The sequence below is a fragment of the Larus michahellis genome, chromosome 2, assembly GCF_964199755.1.
Source record: "Larus michahellis chromosome 2, bLarMic1.1, whole genome shotgun sequence".
Taxonomy (NCBI): Eukaryota; Metazoa; Chordata; class Aves; order Charadriiformes; family Laridae; genus Larus; species Larus michahellis.
In genome coordinates, this window is record NC_133897.1 from 127723730 (window position 1) to 127744589 (window position 20860).

Consider the following 20860-nt stretch of genomic DNA (forward strand, 5'->3'; position numbering starts at 1 on the left):
ATGGAAATCACTGAGTAGCAAGTATGCTGCATATCAACCTCTATCTTTAAATGTTTTGTACAAAACCCCAGCAAGTGTAATCATTCAAGATTACTGATACACTGACATGAGACAGCACTTATGTCGGAAACAAACAATAGTTATTCAGTGACTGGAAAGAAAACAAAAAGAAGACACAAAGTATAAGCCATATTTCCCCTTAAACTGAGCTATTAATTTTACCCTTGGACTGAAATAAATTTTTACTTAAATTTACAAACTTGGAACAACATATTTTGCATTTTCCAAGAGAATAAGCATGAAATACAGCCCGTGGCTGATTGTGGACAAGTTCACATCACATTTGTATGGAAAACAATTATGAAAGGAACTGTACATAGAAAGAAAGAAATCCCTTTGTTGGCCTGAAATTGTGGTTCATATTGGCTATCACAATGATCACTTCTCAGTATTTGTAAGCCACATGCCCCTGCATTCAAGGTGCAGCCCTAAGGAAGAGAGTTAACATTTTCAGGCATGTTAGATGAGCTTCCACTGGATTAAACCAATGTTGTCTTCTGCACAAAGCATAAAGGATTAGCTCAGCCCCATGCAACAAGGACCTGGATCCAAGTGCAGTAGCTGAACTCCTATGCAGATGGAGTCACCACATGTTAAGAATTGCCACTGTTTTGTTGATGTCCAAAAGGATTAAACTACTAACTTTAGGCTTTTGAGTTTTATTCCACTTTAAACAAACAAAGCCTACTGACAAATAGGAAAGGAATGGAAATAACCAGGTCTGGGAAGATGAGGATTTGGAAACCACAGGGAGATATAAAAGACTGTCTAAACCCTTCCTGGGAAGGAGAAGTAACTTAAGTCAAGCAGATATTTTTCCTTAGATGTCCTGTGTCTGTCACATTTTCCTTCTGAACTACATGAAGTTTCAGGCCTCTAGGTGTTACTGGCTCCCCAAAGATGACCCAAAATGTTTGTAGAGATTAAATACTGAGAAAAAGTGGCGTGTAAGATGTGTGTCCTATTTATGAGGGTTCAGCATTATTTGCTGCCCAACTGTGTAGGATGTGGTCAGGGGCTGGATCAGCTGGGCAAGGGAGTTGCATGTTCTATGAAGCAGAGTTATACTGAGGATTTTAGTCTTGAAGGATGCCTGAGGTGCTGTGGATGTCCACCAAGACATTGGAGGGGAGGCTGGAGCACAGGGCATACAAGAAGGGACTGAGAGAAATGGGTTTGTTCAGTCTAAAGGAGAGAAAGCTCAGGGGAGATACTACTGTTGTCTGCAACTATGTAGTGGGTGGGCGTAGAGAAAACAAGAGACAGACTTCTTGGAAGTTCACAGTGATAAAATGAGAGGGAAGAGACAGAGACTGTAATAATGAGAATTCCCATTAGATATTAGGAAATATTTTCACTACGAGGGTTACCAAACACTGGAACAGGTGACCCAGAGAGTCTGTGGGATGTCCATCCTTGGAGATATTCAAGACTTGATTGCACGAGGCCCTGAGCAACCTGTTCTAACAAGCCCTGCTTTGAACTGGAGGGTGGAGGAGGTGGCCTTAGGGATCTTTTCCAACCTACACAATTTGACGAGTCTTTCTCTAATTGTCTGATTCTATGCATGCAGAAATGGCCACCACACTGTAACGAAAATACCAAACGGCTCCCACGATATTCCCCCTCCCCTCCCTGCCGTGCTGTGAGATGTGTTAAGGTTAGTGTACATACCATTTAGAGAATACTGATAGTGCACAGGACACTACAGAATGACTCATGCCATCTGTTGTTCTATTGTTAAAGATTAAAAATAACAGCCTGTGAACATTTATTATGTTGGCAGACTGAAAACCACACAAATCAGTATTTTGTATTCCCTCACTTAGGTAATTATCAAGTGTTCAAAAAATAAGTAAGCGGGAAAGGAAAAGAGAAAAGGAGAGACAAAACCTATCTTGCATCACACTAAATGGTAATTTAAAAAGCAATTTCCACTTAATTTATCACATTCTCAGACATCCTAACCAAATCCTGCAGTTCTCAACCTCGCTTTGTGCCCCAGAAAACTGGGAACTGATCTTCTCAGGAAGGTCCAGGAAAGGTATGGGAAATAAAAAGTCAGTCACGGGAACTGAAGAATACTGTGTTCCCCCATAGATGATGTCATTCAGGAGTGAGGAGTGGTTAGGTCACTGCCAAGCCAGCCGTCTTCTCCGCTTTTCCAGCAGAGTTTGCTGCCTGTACAGCAGAGGGGATGGAGCAGGACGGAGGTCTACCTATCCGCTTCCAGTGTACAGCACAGTCGTGCTAACACAGCCCATTGCACAGGAGAGGCAGGCAGGACAAGGGCCAGCAGTGCTTTTATCCCCAGCTGCCAAAGGATTCAACTCTCGCTTGTTAGCAATCATCTGAGGAATTTTGCCTGCTAAGTATGGGAGAAAAGGGAGTTTTCTTGTAACCCTGGATATTTTCAACAGCAAAGACATCACCCTGAGTTTCTGACAGAGAGCTTGTTGGTTCAAGGCGCAGGTCTCCAGTGCTCAGTGTTTCCTGTTTCTCTATTCTGCCTGATTTCTTTTTAGTTAAAAACTCTTTCATTCAACAATGCTTTTTCTTCTTCCCTTTGCCCTACAATCTCTGGAGTCTCAGCACGTTTTTCATATAGGATGTAAGCCCATTGATTATGAAGTTTCCTAAGTTCACAGAAACATATGCCAAGGGCAGACATTTACAAACAAACACCTTGGAAGAATGGGCCACCCATACTAATGGCATCCTTTCAAGGCTTGCCTGAAGCTACTGGCAGCCCACATGCTTTGAGAGATTCAGATTTCTCGCTTTCTGTCCAAAGGCAGAGCACGCTATCACTACTGCCTCAGGGTAGGGTGCAGCTTTCCATTGCGCATTTCCACTGCTCCAGCCCTGCCTGATGGCACTCCCACCATCCCAGCGCACAGGCTCGGTGAGCTGACAACCTTGAACCCTTTCCCGACCGGCAGCCATTGCCCCATGCATTGTTCTGCCATATCAAGTAGCTGGTTGGCCACCCAGCAGCTGACATTAACTGCACCACAAATAAAAGGAACAAAAATAATACCTGGATTAATAATTAATGCATCTGCCTCTAGTTGCAATGCAGGTTATACAAAATGGATGTTAGGAATCCAGGATGGCTCTCTGCAATTATAAAAAGTAAAGATGGTGATTCACAGGAAGAAGTTAAAAACATGAAGATGTCTTGTGGTCAGGGAAGCTCTGACCTCTTGCTGTGAAATGATTTGCAGTGGTTCTTAATGGAATAAATCTGCTTGCCCCTCCTTGGCTTTACCAGTCATGCTATGATGTAAAATGGTTTAGAATGGGATCTCATTTTCCCCGATTTATGTTTGCTGCACAAGTGCATGTTGCAGCAGGAATGCATGCAGCAGGAATATGTGGCCTGTTCACAGGCATTTTAATTTGAGGCCATAGAGAGTCTAAAATCAGGGTAATTGATTTCTTTATGTTAGATTTTCTCTATTCGGTCTGGCATTAGCAAGTTGGCTTGGCATTAGTGAATATACTCTGGATGTTTTTATAATTTATTCTTTACCTATCTCCTAAGAACGACTTTTCAGAACAGAATAAAAAAACACAAGTTTATGCAGACAAGCTGTAATACAAAAAGGATAGGGTGAAGGGAAAGAAATTGTCTTTGACAAATAAAATTATATGTACTAACTAATTATTAATAAAATGTACTTTAATGAGAGCTTAGACATTCTCTGTCTGGAAGTGTCACTTAAAGAAATGTAAATTCCAGTTAAATAAACCTTTTATGAACAATTAACAATGAAATTTTCTGTTTCCCTGAGCAGAATAATGCCTGCAATATTCATGTGATTAGTCCAAGCATGGGCCATGTTTTAGATACAAATATTCTGCTTAGTACTATCAACTAATATGTGACTGTAACTGTTTAGCACATTGGCACTTCGAATCTAAAATCTACTATGACCGTAAAGCCTTTGAAAGGAGCTAGAACTAATCAGAAAGTGCTACTCATTAATTCAAAGGTAAGGTTAGGTTATATGACAAAACACAGTGTACTTGAAGCAACATCTCTGCTTATCTTTTACTAAGATGAAGTTCTTCCAGCCCTCTCTTCAAAACAGAGTAAGAATTTAAGTTTGTAACAAATTAATTTTTATCCTTCCCTCCTCTTTCTTTTTAGCTTTCTGACATAACATGGTATACCTATTCCTGTTAACAAATTGTGGTGCTGCTTTATCTCACTAAGAGCTTTGAGGTCATGCTTTCAAATGAGTTTTGGTAGCACGCAGGTAGAACTTTACACTCATTTGTTTCATCCATCTGCATCAAGAACAATGAGATTTAAGACTTGCAAACAAAACTGACAATGTTGAAGTATGTTTGTCTGAATTTGTTAAAAAACTGCCTTCAGCACCCTTGAAAAGTATCACTTTAAATATGCTAGGAGTGTAAAACAGCTTGGAATTTATTCCATTAATATACTTTCATGTATTTTTCTTGTTATTATGGCCATCTTATTTCACAGAGGTCTGAACTGAAGACTCATTGCCTGCAGTAGGCTTTAGACTGAGAAATTCTATGCAGATTTGCAGTAATGATCATCTAGGAAAATCCAAGGATGCACCTAGGAGTACTAGGAGTTATCTCTGCCAGCATGGCTCCACGAGGCCTTATTTCTTTTTACATGGAGCCCGTCCGAAGGAAATAGAGACATTGGAGTTGCGGTGGAGACAGTCTGCAGAAAACCTGTCACCTCTGTTTCTGTGGACTGAACCAGGCTGTATTTTCTGTTTGTAAGAGAAGGAGTATTCCTACATCTCAGATGTCATGCCAAGTACTTTTTCTTCATGGCTTAATATGGGTGCGGACCACAGCTTTTATGGGCAGAAAATCATCAAATTTTACAATATTGTTGAGAACTTCCAGCCTTGAAAAAAAAATACTCTGGTGATAGAAAATTCACCAAAACTTCCACATAATTTACCCCTATTGATCATTATTGTCTTTTCTCTTAGGGTGAAGTTGCATATGAGTCATTAGGTTTTGATATGCAAATTAAACTGAAGAAGTGCTCGTCAACTGAATCAAGTACTTATATATTTCCATAAAACATGCTTTCCATATCCTTATTTATTCCTATATTCTTCTCCAGCACTTTCCTACATTACCAACATCTATCTTGAACTGGGGGTGTTTCAGTAGCAGTTACCACAATAATAAATACAGAAGCTCCAATAACACATTTCACTGGAAGCGTACATTAACGCTTTTTGCCAGCTTAATATTGGTTATCACCTGTGGGTTCACTTCAGGATACCTCTGAAGATCATGTTCCCTGTTGTGCAAGTGTGGTCCTTCCAACTTCACGCCTTCAATCTTTCTTGTTCTAGTGATCAGGACATCATTTTGTACCTATTAAAATGCCTTACACATTTCTAGGGATTTTCCATCAGTTTCACTTGGTTATCTACTGAACTTACAATAGTGATGTCAACATAGGTTGGTGAGACCTATTTTCTGGATGTTTGTGTTATTTGTTCTACTCTTTCAGTTTTTTATTATCAGACTAACACGTTCTTTATTTGATTCAGATCAGTGTCAGATTGGCAAGCCTGGAACTGACTGTGTCATTCAGTTCACTTGTTTTAAATTTCATAACAATTTAATCTTTCAAATTTCTAAAGCACAATTTAAATCCGCATAAATTACTTAGAGAGTTCTTAAGCATTCTTAAAGCTACTAAATGAGAATTGTTTGTATCTATTATTTTAGAATGTCTAACATTTATTGTTTTGGCCTCATATAATCTTTGATTAGTATCAGTATCACCAGAGGAGAGGAATTAATGATCTATATTGCATCAACCACCAACTAGAAAAGTTTAGCAAATAATTCAGCTTATTCTGCATCACTATAGACAATTCTACCGTATTCCTAATAATAGGCTAAAAGCATAGTAGGAAATCTTCTCATCATCAGCTCTTGTTCTACTAGATAATAGAAGCCTCTATTATCAAGGTTCTTCTCAGAAAGTTATTCTGACACAGTAATTAAGCCATTACTCAAGAGTTTCAAGATAAACAGCAAATCTCTTTAAAAACTTTGAGCACGCAGTCCCAGTGCAGCAGCTCATAATGCTTTTATTTCGCCATCAGGCTGCAGAAGCGGTGCTTGCCTATGCTCCTCACGCTCCGCAAAAACACTGAGGTATGGTTTAGCCTAATCCTCTTTCAGTTGCCTTCTGCACTAGGTGGAATCCGTTACTGTAGCTGAGCTGATCTGCAATAACTCTTCTGTTATTGAGCCCCCACAATCTCACCTACGTCTCTTCCTCCAGACTGATTCTTGGTGGATATTTCAGCCGAAGAAATATCTTCCAACTGCCCTGTTGGAAGCCTGGGCTGAAGGAAATGCAGCTATACAAAAGCAAATGGCAAAATAGAGGAGGGAATGTGTACACGGAGAAAAGTAGGAGGACTTTAGGGACTAACTGGAGGAAAGAGCCAGGCAAATTACATGGCTCCCCTTTGAGAAGCAGGCTGAAAGAGAAATCACAGAAGAGCATGTTGCCATGGAGTAAGAGAAATAATAATAAAAAAAAGAAATGTTAAAAGAAGTAACGGGCAATGAGAAAAGGAAGAACACCTGGTACTTCATAAAACAACTTCCAGTCTCTCCAGTTCTGCCTAAATCACTTTATATGAACATTGATTATTTTGAGTTTCTTATAAGGCTGCTCATGAAAACAGGACTTTGAGGGTAATTAATGTATACATCCCAAGTGACAGCACAGATCAATCAAAAGTACTAAAGAATGTATGATCAAACTTGGCTTCCTACTTCTGGCTTCAGATTTCCCTAAAGTAGTGAAACTTTGAATTCCAAATTACAGAGGATACCCGGCTCCTTTAATTTTTGCTCAATACAAATGTTACTTTCTAAAAAACTTATAAAAGGCTTTTCCCCATGAAGATTTTGGCAGAGTACATCTGCACTTCTGCTCCATCTTACTGTAAATCACATAAACACCATTGAGATCAGCAGAGGCAACAGGTGAGCATCAGTCAGCTACAGCCAAACTGCTTGAAGTAAGCTCACTTTGACTCATGAAGATCATGAAATTGAGTATGCAGGAATCACCTGTCTCAAACACCTTCATTTCACAGAGGGAATGCATGAGAATATAACGGAGAAGAGTAGCCCTAGATTTTCCATTGGTGCTATTTAGAAAGCTTCATTTAAAAACATCTTTAAGAGATTCTAAATGCAAGATGAGGTTTCCAGGGAAAGGATGTGCTACAGACCTGTTGCTTGGGCTGTGAGGTCAGATGCAGGAGCAGCTCAGGGGATGGACAGCAGGGTCATTACCAAAACCAATCTATGGATGTTCAGAAGGTACTCTAGCAACATTCACCAAGCTCAAACGTTATGCTAGCTACCTTAGTGCAAGCCCTTTCCTATCTCCATCACAGATGTTTACCAGTCAGGTTTCTATGGCCTAGAAATGCATGGTAATGGAGAGAGCTGGTCCAGCTCTGGGCTCCCTGGTTCAAGAGGGACAGGGAACTGCTGGAGAGGGTATGGCAAAGGGCTACCAAGATGATTAGGGGAATGGAACATCTCTCTTATGAAGAAAGGCTGAGGGATTTAGGTATTTTTAGTCTGGAAAAAAAGATGACTGGGGGGGATCTTATCAATGCTTGTAAGTACTTAAAGGGTGGCTGTCAGGAGGATGGGGCCAGGCTCTTTTCAGTGGTTCCCGGTGACAGGACAAGAGGTGACGGGCACAAAATTGAACACAGGAAGTTCCACCTCAACATGAGAAGGAACTTTTTTATTTTGAAGGTGGCAGAGCAGTGGAACAGGCTGCCCAAAGAGGTGGTGGAGTCTCCGTCTCTGGAGACATTCAAAACCTGCCAGGATGCGTTCCTGTGCCACCTGCTCTAGGTTACCCTGCTCTGGCATGAAGTAGGGTTTGATATATTAAAGCTGTAAACTAATTGAAGTAGGTGCTTAATATATTAGAACTGTAAATTAGAGTAGGAGCTTAATTTAGGAGACTGGGTGCCTTAAGGCTGTACAAAGAGCAGATGCAACAGTTGTAGTACTAAATGTCAGAACTTATCCCCTATTTTTTAAGAAAGAATGCTTTAGGACAATATAACCTTGTAGTAGAAGCTTATCTCTCAAAACAAGGGGGTCAGGATTACTGAGGAATGCAGAGACTGGTCAAAGCTAACACTTTTGATGCACCAGCAAGAATAAAGTAGAGTAGAGGCCTGAAGTTCACCCAGAAGTCACAATGATGAAGAGGAGTGGAGGAAGTAAACGACCACCAGATGTCTCTGAAGACCATTGAGTGACTCTAGTGCGCATGTGGGAGTGGGCAGTAACCTGTAATAATGAGTTAATGAGTAGGTAATCGTTTCTTGGAAAACTAGTGAATATGCATACATAGTGTGTATTTAAACTGTACAACTAAATCAGTCAGCGCGCACATTAGGTGGACCAATCCCCTGCGCTCCCGGCGCTGCAATAGAGAATACCTGCTTAATAGTCACCAAGGCTATTGAGTCTTATCGTCGTCATTTCACTGCATCAGGCAGCGGGGTTGGACTAGGTGATCTCCAGAGGTCCCTTCCAACCCCTACCATTCTGTGATTCTGTGATGCTGTGACACTTGACCTTTATGCATCTGTATTGCCAGAACTTTATCAGAAAGTTATGATTGCATGAAAAATATACAAAATTTCCAATATTAAGTCTTCCTGTTCTGTCAGACTGAGGAAGAAATTAAATGTTCCCTGCTTCATCTTTTATTCCGTGTAGCATAATCATGAATACAGAAGGCTTCTTCATCTCTATGCAATTGTAATAGGAAATGATACAGCTTCTACTGTTTTTCTGTACACAGTCTTATGGCACCTAAATGCCTCATTATAATGATGCAGAAAAGCACCCAGCTTTCCTAGATTGTTACATTTATCTACTTATATTTCCTATTCTCAAAGACAAAGGATAAATGGAAAATTCTGTTTCAAGTCTATATAGGTCATCTGTAATGACTTCTGAAAGCAAATTCAAATTATTAGCCTCCATTACACCACAAACGTTTCTGCAAACAGTATGAGAATACCATAAATAATGCTCGTTTTTTGTTTTTTTTGTATACAACTGCTGGTATTACTATAATTTGAAATTCCTTACGAGAACAGTTCAATTGCTCCTATTATTAAGATTAGGCTTGTAGATATTTGACATCAGCATTCGTAAGAACTGACTTTAAAGAGAGGAAAAAAATGCGACTCCTGGAATGCATGTCAACGTATCAGTTTTTAAGATTCTGGTAGATTTTTTTTTATTTATAACGGCATGCCCGGCCCCATGCATATAAAATAACCCCAAAATATTTCATGAACTGGCTTGTGCTGTATGACATGAGCAGATGAAAAGTTAAATAGAGCACTAAGTACACATAATGCACTTTTTTCCTGGCTTCTGCAGGTTAAATTCTTCATTAATTCATAGTCTGGAAGAGACTCTTGCCATGAGTATGTAGGATAATGAAGAATTTACATTAGTGTATACTCAAATTTTATTTTTACATTTATTTTTAAATAAGCAAGTGAAGTCACTGCTCAGATTTATGAAGAACCGAGCAGGTAAATTTGCCCGTATGTTGGTGATAAACTGTAGTTACTAGCTTCAAACAAGGTGACTGTGTGTTAACGGAGTTTGAATGTCAGATGCTGTAAAAGCTAGAATTTTTCTTATTTCCAACATCCGACTATACCGTTCCTGCAACTGCTTTATTCTAATCCTGGGATAGTTTCCTTGCTCAATTTGGCTTCTACAAAGCAAAAGAAATAAAATCAGCCTCCAACTCCGAGACAGAGTTTCTGGCTCTTCTGGTTTGCGCATTGGTCCTCAGAGAAGAGGTACAACATGAGCCAGGACAGCCTCTGCCCCAACCTCGTGCGGTGAGGTGGGAACTGGTGGGCCCTTACCAGGTCCTCCAGCGGCCACTGAACACAGACAAGGTCCTGGAGCCTGTCACGGATCAAACACAGAGCTGGGGTGGTTCGCAATACGTTATTCCCCAGTGTGTGTTTTGGGGACAGAAAACAAATGTGTCTGGAGAGATGAGGTGTGCTTTGGTGCCTGGAAGCAGCTCCCGACAGCGAGCTCAAGTTATAAATACACTGCTAGGGACCTGCTTCAGTCCCAGGACTGTCTCTTAGTTTATGACCTGGAAATATCTAAGTGGTCTGCTTAAAATACCGCAAGTTAGATGTTATAGAAAATCCACCAGTATTTCAGTAACTGCTGTTATTATATGCTTACCCATTTGAAGCACAGCTTTTCCCTGCCAGTGGCAATCAATTAGTGTCTTTGAGAAAGCCATTGCCTAGACTAAACATTAGGCATCCCAACTTCAAATATTTTTCCCATGGAAAGACATATGCAGATAATTTCCTTTGGGTGCTACTAGTGGGTTGAAAATTTGTGATTTGTCAAGTCGGATGAGGATGTAAGGACATCCGAAATGAAATCCTACATAAACAGAACAAAATAGGTACTTTTAAGGTAAGGATTAAGTGTAAATCATCACTGTATGAGTCTATACAGAGGCTCAAATGCCGTTCTGTACTGACATACTTTCCTGGACTGGAGTCTACAGCAGAAGTTTTAGCTTCGAATACATACCTAAGTGAATAATGGTAGAGGTGAGTTTTTTCCCACCTAAGGCCTTGTGCTATAGTTTCCATAGTTTCCTAGCGTTCCTTAAATATCAACGGCAGGTTCCTCACTAACAGTCTCGTTCGAAACTGATTTTTTAGTTCTTGGGATATGTTTGGAAACTACTGGACAAAAATTCATGGCCATTCTCAGGCAATCAGACTAAACAATCAAAATTGATTCTTTGGTGGCTTTAAAATACAGCTATTTTATTACTTTAAGAATACCTTAATATATATTAATTAATAGTATTTGCTTTGCTGCACTGCAGTACCTTGTTTAGCCACTTATTTTTATTCCATCCAAGTATTTCTTGTTCAACTTAAATGAAAACCTACTGCAGCTACGCTATACAAAAGACTGTCTATACAACTAGCAGAGGAATAATTATAGCGGAACAATGGGATTCAAAATTGCTGAGAATTTCAAAGAATAAAATGTTAACACAAATGCATAAAGACTTTATAGAAGCAGTGTATGCACAACACATCCAGATGTGAATGCATAATGAGTGCTAGAGCGTGATACTGAAATACAGCCAAGGATCAGGAAAGAAAATACGCAAAGAAAATCTATGCCTAAAATTTAGGAAATTTCTGTAATTTACATTTCAAAGTCTCTCATGCCAATGATGAAGCTGTATTTTGAATTTATTGATTGACAACTTGTGTGTGGGCTTTGACGTGACTGAGTTCCTTCTGGTTATCACCAGGATATTTCATGGAACCGGCATTTGTCAGGAAGCTGGTGTGCCACATCTCAAAGGGGTAAGAAACTTTGCCTCAGTCTCAACTACTGCAGCACTGAAATTGTATATTCCTCTGGGCGGTTGTTCAGACTGAAACAAAACCTAGCATGTGGGTCTAATATTGAGTGCACAAAAGGGAAAAGTGAATTTCCCAGCAAGCTACCAAATCTCTGTGAGGCAAATTAGAAGTCAAGAACAAAGACCGACAGTCAAAAGAACAAAAGAAAATGCAAAACTTGAATTGGAGAAACACTTCATAAAGTTTCTGCTGAATATTAACCATAAATCTTTTGTCTTCCTCCCTCTTCTATCAGTTACAAAATCAGATTAGGAAACCAAATTAAACAGTGATAAAATATGCAACAACCTTACCAGAGTACTCCTTTCCAGGTACCAGAATAAAATTTAATCAGCATCAGTTTCCATGCTTGTTTCTCTAACCTGTTTGACACGTTAAGACGTCAGTGATGGCTAGACTGTGTAGGCCACTGTAGAAAGAGAAGGAAGAAATGTTTTATGTATTCACACCTATTGGCAAATTTTTTACCCGCACTGAAAATCTGAATAAAAACATCTTGATTCAATATTAATCTGATTGTCACTTTCTCCCTCATAGGGAACGCATTACATTTTTCATGAGTTTATCTCAGGTTGCCAAGGTGACATTTAGTTTTTCACCTCACCATCCCCGGATTGATTACATTTCTGTCTGATAACGCAGTCTTGATTCCTCCACAATTCTCTTCCTTTTGGGTACTACTCTTTTCCTCTTTGGTACTACTGGCTGTTGCATGTCCATGGAATCAGGAAGGCAAAAAGCATTTTGTGGGTAGGGTGTGAAATTCCAATGAAGTCTGTCTTACTCCCTCGCTTTTGTTTTCCCATCCATGAATGGGTTTTTACTGGGGCAACCTCTGGGAAAGGAAGGTCAACACCAGCTCTTCTCCTTGCTAGATTTTCTCTTTTGTCATTGTATGCATCGTCTGTGACCTGCAGAGCAGTGATGCCTTGCATTCCTCCTAGAAGCATAAGGTGGACTTTTTTTTGAACTAATATGCCTATTCATCTCAGCAATTTCTCACACTTTGATAGGCAATATACAAATGTGTCTTTTACTCGTACTTTGAGGAAAACCGACTCAGCAACAGTAAAACTGCAGTAACTTAAATTGCTCTCCAGTTTCTGAAGCTCAGCTAGTAACTCTTGTGCATCTCATTAGCCATCGTGCAGCTCTCGGGCACTGTCCAGCCTCTGCTCGTCATGAAGAACCAGGTTTACCTGCTGATGGGAATGTGTGGTTTTTTTCTGCATAGCAGTCTACAAAAATTGCTAGGAATCTTTGCAGGTTAATCTGTATAGCTCTTAAAGAGGCTAGTAATGCCAATGTAACTTCTCTGCTCTCAAACAGATTCAAGAAGGGGATAAATTGCTTTTGAGCACTCGACAAAGTGTAATATTAAAGTATATATATGACAGAGCTGGGAAACTTTTCAGCCACCTTCTCATAGTCAGAAATTTTCAGGGTCAAGTTTGTTTCCTTGTTTCATTGTAGGATCAATCACGGGGAATTACAGACAACTTCTTGTAACAGGATAAACAGCATTCAAGAAACATAGTGTTCTGCCTTCTTTAAGAAGAGACATATCATGGTGTGTTTATTCTTTATTCAAAATAGCTGCATTAAGTGCAAATAGGACAAATAACACTTGAATTCTTTTATATAAAAAGCCTAGTTTCTATTTTAATTTTAGATCTAAATGTCTGCAAAGGCAGTGGTTAACTTATGTTGGATCTAATATGTTAGATTGTGCACCATTTTGTGCTTAGCTTAGCTTTGTTACCTATTCGTGTTAACCGGCACTTTATTTAGACCTGCCGTAGGAGAGTGACCACTGAACCATTGAAAATTATGGGTTTTCATATAGTTATGTTCTTAAGTGACCTCTTCCTCATTAAAATTAACCCGTGTTCAAGATTCTATACAGTGTAATCAAGCACTAATAATGGTGATGATGCATACAGTAACTGATAACTAAACAAAAAATATGTCACAAGTAGGAGGAAACGATAGTATTTCCTAACTAAGGTGTTGCCTGCTGGCTGGTTTTGGAAATTTTCACTTTTATGTATTTTCACTTTTCACTATATTTTCACTTTTATTTATGTCTCTGAAAATGTATGAATTTGGGAAGGTGGAAGGCAATAAAAGAGGAAATTATGTGTTCTTCTGTAAAATGTATTATCCTGTGTCCATCATCCTCTATAAAGAAGGATTTCTCCATATAACCACATTATTCAAGCTTTATTAAATGTTGAGGAAGAACATCTAACAGTCTCAGAGTATGCATCCAGTAATCCTTTTTGAGGCTATTAGATTAATATTGACTACTAATTCTCCTACATCTGCGATTCTGTTCCTTGTTAAATAGCATAATCATCTGATTCATCGTAGTATGATTTTGGCAAAACAATTGTAACTTGTACATACTTTACTTTAGATGACCTCTATCTATGGACTGTACAACTTCACTCCTCTGACTTATTAACAAATGTATTTCCCACCCGAATCTTTGTCTTTTTGATTTGATAGAGCTGCTCTATCAGGAACAAACTGATTCATGATCATCTTCATGAACCAGAGCAGCAAAAAAGTAGAAGTTGAACTATTCATATTTAGCCCACTGTATTCGTAAAAATATTTGTGAATTTTGAAAACTTCACAGATTTCAGTTCTCATGTTTATTCATTTGAAATCTTTCAGTGAAAATCCATTATTCACTAGTCCCTTGTTTTAAAACTACAACTATACTTTCTGGACAGGAAAAATAATAGTGTGGGCTCCAGCAGATGTTTGAAAAATGAATAATTGAAGCAAATGGTACACAAACAGCCCAAACCACAAACTGTTCAAACGCATTGGCAAGTAGTTGCTAATAGCAAAGACATTTGCAAAATACTATTTGAAATTGCCATTTAATTTGATCTCCTCCTGACAGTAGCACAAACTAAGAAGAATAAGGGAAGCAAATAGATTACATGAATTTAAACTCATTATGGCTCGGTGAACAGCGTTCCTTCTGAAAATGCGTTGGCTAACTGCTAAGACACACAATAGCATTGTACTCTTTTAATTATGCATTTTTTCATTAAAGTTGTCAGATTACAGGCATTGGAAATGCAAAACTTCTAATGACAGAGGTGGCACAAAATGGGAATCTGCACATGGCCATATCCATGGCTTTAGGTCTTGGCTTCACGGAGGCAGTTTCTTGGGCTAGGAATATTGCCAATCCCCTTCTTCTTTGGTCCTACTGTGGCAATAAGTAGCTGCAGGCTATGGTGTACTCTCGTCTTATTTGCTAAGAACCAGGATCACTAGTTCAGCTTTACATAACCCACCAACAAGAAACCGAAAGTCATGGGGAAACCTGGTGTGAACTTGCAGAAGTAAGCTAGAGCCAAAACATTTCTGAGACAACTGATCTGTTGAGTTCACTCCATATATACTGGCATGAAATTAACCTTTACCCTCTGGAGTTCAAAATCACTTATTTCAACAAAGATCTGAGGCAAAAATATACATCAAGTAAAGTGAGATTAATTTAGTTTTTTTTTTGTTTGTTTACGTTACATGCAGCTAAAACATTAGTGTGATATCATCCATCAGATATGGTCAGCAAGGCACACTATAAACCTCTTTTTGTGAAAGGTACCCTCTCTTTACCACACAGCTTATGCTTTGTTACATGGGATGCATAATCATGTGCTTCAAACAGTGGTATTCAGGATCCTGTCTGTGACCTCACATACAGAACAATCTTCTCAGTGGGACTTCAGTGCTTTTAGGAAAGGATGATGTGGTTAAGGGTGGAAAAGAGATTCTGCAATCACAACTCTACTTTTGAATTTCAGCTCTTCATCTTTTTTTTATTCAGATCAAACAGGAGCTTTTAACAACAGAAAACATTCTTGGGTATTTTCTCATCCATGATTTGGAGATGCTGTAGAGGTTTGAAATTTTTAAACAAATATTTTAAGAGGAAAATGGAGAGCCTTTTATAAGGAAGTTACCCACAATGTGCTTGCTAGAAGAAGAACAAAGCAAAGTAAGTTGTTTATCTTTGAGGAGAAACAGAACTCCTTGGCCAACATTACGTTTCTACTCTTTCAGTCTTATAAAGAGGAGAAAGAAAAATATTCTTTTAAGAACAAGTGTCTTCTTTTCTGTTCTCTAAATGAGACAAATATGTTTTTCTATAGAAGTTCAGAACAACAAATCAAAGCTAGTAAATGGAATAGCCAGAGGTGGCATATTTAGCTTCTCTGGGAGTGTAATTTTTCAGTAGTCCATACTTTAAGGGAAACTGTGGCAATGAGTTTTCAGGATATTGCTAGGACTGTTAAGCCATACTTTCATCAAATTTATGAACAAGTAGAAGGTTTGTACTTCCTTGTGATCCATCTAATATCTTTTTAGCAAAATATTGGCTAGAAGAAAACCATTAACTTGAACCACAGGACAGTATGGAAATAAAGGATGAAAAAAATGATAAAAAAATAAGGTTTGCATGTTTAAACTTTTATGTGGGATGAATTTACTTTTTGTTTTTCTTCATATGTGGTTTAGGGATGCTACTGTATATTATCTAACTTTTTATTAGGCTAAAGTCCATATTCAGGTGGAGCATATTTGTCTTGTCTCTGCATTGCAATTCACTGGAGCAATGCCTGCTCTCGGGGGAGGTAGAGGAAAATCCTGTGCTAATAATTTAAATGGAGAATTAGTGCTGTGTGTTACTATGCCTGAAAGAAAAAATAATATCCAAGTGGCAGATGCTTACAACTCTACTATAACAGTTCTTCCTTCTTCGTAACTCTACATTTTATACAGGATTAAATATCCATAAGAGTCTAAAGGTATGTGGGATGGCTCACCAGCTGCTTCTCCTGTAAATTTTACAGCAGGATCTGGATGTGTCCTGCTTCCCCATCACACACACACACACACACACACACGTTGTGTTATCTGACGTTTGGGGCCTCATCCAAACCCATTTAAATCATTGGGGAGACTTCTTCTCACTTGCATAATTTCTGGATCAGTCCTGCAGGCTCCTAACTGTATTATAGTATGCTGAAACCCAAGTCTGAAACGCAAAGAGTGGGGCTTAAACCCTTGATTAACTTTGACTCCTTGAGCAATGCCTCCTAGTCATGTAACACAGTTTTAAAACATTTTACGCTTTGTTTCTTCATAACAGAGTCTCTGCACATATTCATTTCTAGACATTCAAACAAGAACACAAATCTTTTCCTCTTAAAAAGATGCCTTACTGGGTCTTCACACTTCATATGCGGCACTTGCAACTTGTCTTGTCTCAGGAGCAGTTGCCCTCTGCTCAGCTTGCTGCTCCCTTATTTCAACAGTGCCTTGTGATGAGAACTTCTGCAGGGCTGGACTTTACAGCTCTGATCCTCCTTAAGCGTCTTTCTAAAAGAAAACAATGCACTGCTGTCTGCAATGCATACTACTCCAGCTTGTCAATGTATCTTGCAGTTTAATCCAAATTTGATCTGCTGTCCACGCACCTTAGCCAGCAAGCAGCCTATATATACAGTGAAGAATATTAATTTCACACATTCTGCTTCCACTCTGGATCTGAAGCCCTGATATAATCTGATATCACCGATTTAGATGTTCCAACCAAATCCTAGCCTACTACAATTACATTTAACTGTCATAGGCAAAACACAGGGTTCAGCTAAATTTATATTGAATAAACCCCACTAAAATGTATGGGGCTATTAGTCCTAAACTATGCATACATAAAAGGTGGGATGAAGCAGTTCTACCAAATCCATTTTTATTCCCGTAAGATTTTTGGAGTGTCCGGCCAGTCCTGTCCTTAGACTTCTGTGGGCTGCTGTGCCGCCTGGGTACACCGCCGTGCTACAGCCCTGCGATACATCACCGTGCCCTGGCTCTCCTTGGGCTTACTGACCCTCTTCACACTGTCCATGCAATCACTGCCTGGCTCAATTTAGGGCTATTAGGATTCTGTTTGTTGCTGTAGCCCGTTGCCTGCTGATGAAGGAATCCAAGGAGTTGAAATACCTTAATTATTATGAATCAGGATCCCAGAATTTGGTCCAATTGATCCCCAGAAAGCAGTCATTAAAACATTCTAGCATTAACCTTTCAATCTGCATTTGATATTTTTAGTCAGCAAAAATTATTTTCTAGCTACAGTATGTATGAATTATGGTGCTTTTTCAACCAAAGGGGATTAATCTTTTCTTGTTTCATCCTGCAGCACTTGAAACAGCAATAATTAAAAATTAGTTGATATGTGAATACATTTTTCAAAGTAGTTAATTGTTTAGAAACAGAAAATCATTTTCTTGAGTTTAAAAGAAAATCCTCTGGGTGTAAAGTAAATTAAAAAGAGCAGGGTATTATTGATTCGGTCTGTTGTAGATTCCTGAAAAAGTTTTTGGAGGAATGCGACTGCCTTACCCTCCTCTTGCACCCCTTGTTCTCTGACCCCCTGACATTAGGCTTTAGCTGCTCACAATGATGTGGGTGCTGCTCGAGAGCTGCTTTTCCATTTCCTTCCACACGTGGGTTCCCTTGACTGACAGTACAGACCTCTTACAACGCATATTAATTTAGAGGTGAAAAAATTGTTTGGGAGTCTTCAAAGACCTGTTTTGAACTGACAGTCCAGAAAAGGAAAGTTGGAAGCCCCTGGTGTACCAATACCAGCCCGAGTCTGCCTTCATGCAAAACCTAGAAGACACAAGGTCTAAAGTACGTTACTGGACGTCATGAGGTCTGAGTTGCCCAGGAGCATGGGGAATGAATTCCAGCATTATACAGCTCTCAGGACGCTCATTTACAGCAGCTTTCAACTTGAATCTGAACTGAGATATGAGCTAACAGCTTTCTGGTGTGCCAGTGAAGCTTCTTCACCCAGACCACCAGGACTAATTCAAGCTCAGTATTTCAGAAGCAAATCTGCCTGTCTTACAAGCAGATTTGGAAGTGGTCGTGGTGCCTTTGTCTTATCAATTGTTATCAGCTATTGAGATGAGAAAGACTGAATCTTCTTAACAAAAACTCTTTAAAAATTAATCTACTAGATGTGTTCCTATCCCTAAATGTCTCAAATAACTGTGTTTCAGTTCTTATCATCATCTTCACTACCTTCAACACATTTGCAATAGTGAAGAACTCATTAAATTGAATATTCTGTGCTTTTTAACTGTCTGCAACATGGATGCCATTACTTTGTGTGCTATTTTCCTTACCAGAAAGCATATTCTTAAATTATTTAGAGAGACGTCATCCTACAATCCTACTTCAGCATGCAATCCTGGGAGACTAAAACATGTTTCTTGACTCCTGAAGTTTGTATAACCCACATAAAAACTATAATAATAAATATGGTGATGAAACTTATTTCTCTGAGATATTTGCAATTGTGTGATTTATTTTTTAAACTACAGCATCTGACATTTTTTTATGTCAAAGAAACTATTTTATATCAAAATTTCATTGGAAAAAATTAAACGGTTCAACTTTATATTCTGCCTGGCATCTTTCTTCTTTATTTCTTCTTTTATCTTCCCCCTCTTATCAGATGCTGTCTGATCCTACTTGTTATAAATTTGTCTGAAGTGATCTGATTTCTAATAGCACAGATTGTAATGCCATATAAAAGCTATTCAAGAGTAATTCAAGGGCATTCAAGATGCCCATTTGACATGTGTATTTTTGCTATTCTGCTTAGTAGCCTCATGCAGTATTCTTGCACAACCAAACCTGAAATTTAAAAAAAATGATCCCTTTTGTGCATGTTGGGATTCCAACAGCAATACTGCAGCCATAAAATGCAACAAATACCATCTAAGGACTTCTGGTGTCTACAAAAGTTAGTTTGTTGTTTCCCCCCTTCAACTCTGTTTAGATGTGTTTATATCAACTGACAGAATTTGCATTATGTTTCCAATATAATGTTAAATTTCAAGTTAAGTGCAGCTCTTATGCTTCTGAAGTGATCATTTCACTTAAAACTCTTTTTATAAAAAATTGTCTTTGCTTCTTCCTCTTTGGCTTATGGGTAGTAAGAGATATAATGGAAGAGTTATAAAATACAATACTAGATCTTAAAAGGAGAAAAAGATGGGGAAGACTTCCTACTGACTAAATTTTTCTAGAAGGGAAAAAAGCCAAATTTAATATTGCAGAACATTTTTAGAGGTAGAGGAAGTGCTTTCTCATTAAAAAAATATTTCTCAGAAATTCCAAGAACATAACAATTTTGTGACTTCATCACAAAAATCTGAAAATTTTTATCTCTCAGTCTCAAAATAATTTTCATTATGCTATTCTGATCAGCCTTCCATTTTCTGAAATGAATTAGAAAGCCTATAACGTCATGATCACTCACAACTGAGAACCAATTGCAAAGAAATCCAGTTACTATTTGTGATTTCTGATAGACTTTTTAAAATTGTCCTTCTCAGAAGCATTGCTATTTAAATACAGATCAAATCAAGTATTTCAGTAATAACACTTTAGTAATTTGGAAAGCTAAGGCTAGTCAAAATCAAATCAAAACATTTAGTATGATTTAATGAGTCAATATTGTCAGAAATGAGAAATAGGAAATGACCTGATAATCTTTCAAATCTGGGTTTAAGATCGATAGTAGTTTTAGGAAAAATTAAAAATGTGTTTTGTCATTGAAGACTGAAGAAATATATTCTCAAAAATTATGCTCTCCTGCTTGAAAGAAAATATTTTAGGAAATAACTTAATCGTTAACTCATACTGTTGCCAAAAGGAATATATGTGAGCAATTGTGACTGCATTAATTTGTATTAATATTTCAGGTCCATTATATAGTTCTACCATATGAGAAGACTCAAGTAACTGTCTTCAACAGTGGTATTAAAAAATAAAATCCCTTCAACACAAAAATTAATCATTCATGTCCAGGTTTTATTTTTTAGAACAAAAATTGAATTAACTAGCTGTCAAAGGGTCATGAAGTATTAACTATGAGAAAGTTAAGCAATGCCTAAGTTGTTTCAGGATGAGAGTCCAACTCTTCTTATATTGTCTTTCTCTGTTAGAATGCTCACCAGTAAAATCAACTCTTTTTTATCAAAATAAAATCCTTGGTAGGATATGTCAAAATTAAACCAATCTCAATCAAATCAAATCTAATCAAAATAAAGATAAACTTTCAGATTTCAGTGTGTAACTAATCACGGCTCCTTTGAAACAGCTTAATTTGAAGTGAACCTGCAGCGTCCAAATATTGTGGG